Genomic DNA, 4,450 nt, shown 5'->3' on the forward strand with positions numbered 1-4,450 from the left:
GTCTCAACAGAAATCGAGACTCATCAGACCAGGCAACATTTTTCCAGTCTTCAACTGTCCAATTTTGGTGAGCTCGTGCAAATTGTAGCCTCTTTTTCCGATTCGTAGTGGAGATGAGTGGTACCCGGTGGGGTCTTCTGCTGTTGTAGCCCATCCTCCTCAAGGTTGTGCGTTTTGTGGCTTCACAAATGCTTTGCTGCATACCTCGGTTGTAACGAGTGGTTATTTCAACGTACAGTATGGAATTTTTCGCCACTAGGGGTCGCTAACCTATTTACAATAACAAAGGCGTAGTTTGATGATGCAACATTTGCTAAGAATTATGGATCTTGTCGTCAACGTCAAGCCGACCGATCTAATCTATGGATCTAATAATGTTTATGGATGACTGAATACATCGATGCTTTTATCATGACTGTGATATGAAGCAGTTCGGGATTGCTAAGAGACAGCTATCAGCTATCATATAAGGAATATGGACATTTCATTCTACCGAACTAACGTTACACGCGAGTGCAGAATTACTACTCACAGTCACAGGTCAGTTTATTAGACAAATTAAACTTGTGAGGTAACGCAGCGTTGTTTCACTTGGTCTAACATTACACTATCACACTAAACTGCATTTGAATGTGTTGAAATGTATGTGTTAGTTTGTCTGTATGAGACTAGCAGTAAGCTAGATCAACATTAGAATAACATACAGATCATATTCTAACATTTCATCATGTTGAGCTATATAACATTGATTAGTTTTATGTAAATGTGCTCACCTGTTTAATAAAGTACATGTAGAAGCGGTCGAAGTCTCGGATGTGGAGCTCTTGTTTATATACTGTCTATGGGAGCTCTAGGCATCTCGAAAACACCGCGCTGATATTGATTCTCGTTTTAGTTCTCCTTTTGTATCCAAAGTCTGCTTGCCATGGTCCATAATGTTTGAACGAAACAACAACAGCGTGCAAATAGACATTGCGAACTACAGTCAGTCGCTTTGGTTACTATCAGAGGGCTCTGGTTCATAGCTCTGGTTGCCATGGCAGTACGAGCGGAAACCAGGGACAACGCGGATATGACGCCATTGACGGCGACAAAACGGAAATAAAGAAACGGGACGTTTCTCGAATTAAATTACAAATTTCTCCAGGTTTGAAAGTTGTTGGAAACAGTCGGGATAATGTAAGTACACAACTAAAAAAAATATATAACATAGATATAGTGATTTTTGCTATTTTTAAAGCAAAAAAGTTACATATTGTGGCTTTCAGTCAAAGTTGCTCTTCTATCAGCTTGAATCAGTCGGCCCATTCTCCTCTGACCTCTAGCATCAACAAGGCATTTTCGCCCACAGGACTGCCGCATACTGGATGTTTTTCCCTTTTCACACCATTCTTTATAAACCCTAGAAATGGTTGTGCGTGAAAATCCCAGTAACTGAACAGATTGTGAAATACTCAGACCGGCCCGTCTGGCACCAACAACCATGCCACGCTCAAAATTGCTTAAATCACCTTTTTTTCCCATTCTGACATTCAGTTTGGAGTTCAGGAGATTGTCTTGACCAGGACCACACCCCTAAATGCATTGAAGCAACTGCCATGTGATTGGTTGATTAGATAATTGCATTAATGAGAAGTAGTGATGCTCCGATTGATCGGCCGCTGATCATGATCGGCCGATATTGGCAAAAAATAGCTTGATCGGCAACCCCCAAAAGCGCCGATCAAAAAAGCCGATCACGTGACGTAAATAACTCGCGCAACTTTTCCGCATGCGCGGCAACACAACAGCAGAGCAGAGCTTGCTTAACAGTGGCAAAATGAGTTCTCCTATGACGGCAATTCAATGGCAATTATAAACGAGCGCACAACTGATGCTGGCGCGCGCGGTAAATAACATTCGTGAGAGGATAACAGATCTACGCGCGAGGAAACGGGAACTCGCGAGCTCATTCAAACCCTGCGCGGGCGCATGACATCTCTGCCCTCGCGCGCGCGCATGATCATTCCCCACACTCTCGCGCTTGATCTCCTCTCGCCTGCTGATTTTGCTCGCTCGAACACTTTTATTTTTGGCAGTCGAGGGGCGGGACTTACTGTTTTAATAACCTCAAATGTCATTGTCATTATTTTATTTTTTGGATCTGATGTAGTTAGTTCCTCAACTACATCCATTGTAGTCTGCCTGACCCCTCTCTTTGTTTTGAAAAATTATACTGTGCCTTATTTGGAAAAGGTGGCCTACAGTAGCCTTATGTTATCTTGTTTTCTAACTACAATTAAATAAATATTGGTGGTTCTTCAAGATTTTCTTGACTCTAGCATATTTCCATTCTGTGATCGGCAGTGATCGGCAATCGGCAGATCATGATTTTGGTGATCGGTAATCGGTGATCGGCCCCAAAAATGCTGATCGGAGCATCACTAATGAGAAATTGAACAGGTGTTCCTAATAATCCTTTAGGTGAGTGTATATATATATACTGTATATATATATATATATATTAAACTAGTATCCCCCGGTTTCACAGACAATGCTTCAGCCTAGTCTAAAATGCATGTTTGAGCTGTTTTAACTGAAAGCAACTGAGATATCTTAAAACATGTTAGTCATTTCGATTGTTTTGTCTCAAGATGCACACCAGTAATATTTTTTATTAAGGCACATTGATTAAAGCTACCTAGATTTCCTAATTAAACTAAGGCCTAATCCTGGTTTAATCTAAGCCCTGTCTGTTAAACCAGGCCTTAAGTGATAATAATAAGTAATAAGTACTGGGACAACATTATACTCCAAATGCACAAGACTCTTGGTAAGAAAAGTGAGAGGAAGTGGAGAGTGCATGCAGGTCAGAGTGCAGATGAGGACAGCAGCACATTTGCGGTCGACAGAAGTTGTCTCTGAGGTGAGGTGAGGTGAACACCTCTGACAGATATTTCCTCTGCTACTCTTTGGATATGATGCCTTCTGGTGGTCGTACTGGGGCATAACAGACAAACAAAACCAGCTCCCTACTTACAGAACATGCAAAAACAGCAATAATGACTTTATGAGTGAGAAAGGGAGTTGCTATGAAAAGATGAACATTTTCTTTTTTTTATAATATAAACAGAACTGTATAGGTATACAAATGAAATCCAAAACACAGTTGATTTCACGCTCCATTCACTTCTATTCATAATCATTGGAAACAACATTTTGAAAATTTGTCTTCCACTTCCAAAGTTCAGGTTTTTTTAAACTATGGCCTACACATTTAGCCTGGCAAGCCAGACCTACATCAAGATGTTAGGTCTGGCAACTCACCATTGGCATTTGGCACGGTTCAATCCGAGTGGTGGGATAAACGGTTGTCTCTCAAAATCCCTCTGCATGCAATAGGATAGCGCTACAACCAATCAGAGCAACGAAGAAGGCTAGTTGGTATATTAAACTTTTGACGCATCCAGTCGGCAAAACTCCGAACACATCTTACTTTTTTTTAAATGTTCTTTGCCGTTCTTTGCTCTTTTTTCAAAGAAAAGCTTAACTCCAAGTCCTCCAGAGTCGCGGCCAAAGCCGATTCGAAAGACCACTGTTCGCCAGCAGCAGCAGCCATTCTTTGTTTTCAAGTAGCAGGGAACTGTCGCAACTCTGTCGTCAATTATGTTAAGCCCGCCCCGCCTACTCTATACACGATGTGATTGGCCTGACCTGAGTTTGATTTTTCCAGCTCGAAAGTCAACGGAGAGTTGCTAGACCACACTGGCTGCAAAATCAATTTTGCTGCCGCAAGGGTGCGTCTAGATTTCTAGGCTACTACCATAGACAGTAAAAGAAATGGACACAGCGACCCCATTGGATTCAATGGAGAAAAGTGAAGTCAATTAGAAGCACTCACTTCCTGATGGCTGAGCGTACTGCACAGACTCAAACTGAGCTTGACGACGTAGATGTGACGTAAGCAACCTGTCTGTCTTCTAGTAGCTGTGCCAAGAGAAATCTGAATCATTCCCTTCCGAAACTTGCAGAGACGGAGAGTGTGAGTAGGAGGTGTCCATGAGCTAGGAGCAGGAGCAACTTTTGCTAAGTATTCTGATTAATTATTTTGTCATTTTGCCTCCACATCCCCCAATTGCGCGTGAGCTTCTCCTCCTGTCTATACAGTAATTTCTCTACTGTGCGACAGAGAGTCGCGTGGTTATGACGCAATCGTTAACCTATTTTGACAAAAACTGCTTCTACAGGGCCATAACGTAAGATACAAGGTAATGGAGCCTTTTATACATTTTCATGTCAATGGAATGCTAACAGCAGGTGATGGTCTGCTAATCAATGGCGGCGCCAGGGGAAGCTTCAGTTTTTTCTGAATGATTACCCCCCCCCCTGGCTACTACAAATCCACAAACCACACACAAAAAAAAAATCTGGCCAATAGAGGATCTAGCCCATAAAAAAGATTATTCAGCTA

Source organism: Leuciscus leuciscus (genome assembly GCF_965113295.1).
Source record: "Leuciscus leuciscus genome assembly, chromosome: 18".
Classification (NCBI taxonomy): domain Eukaryota; kingdom Metazoa; phylum Chordata; class Actinopteri; order Cypriniformes; family Leuciscidae; genus Leuciscus; species Leuciscus leuciscus.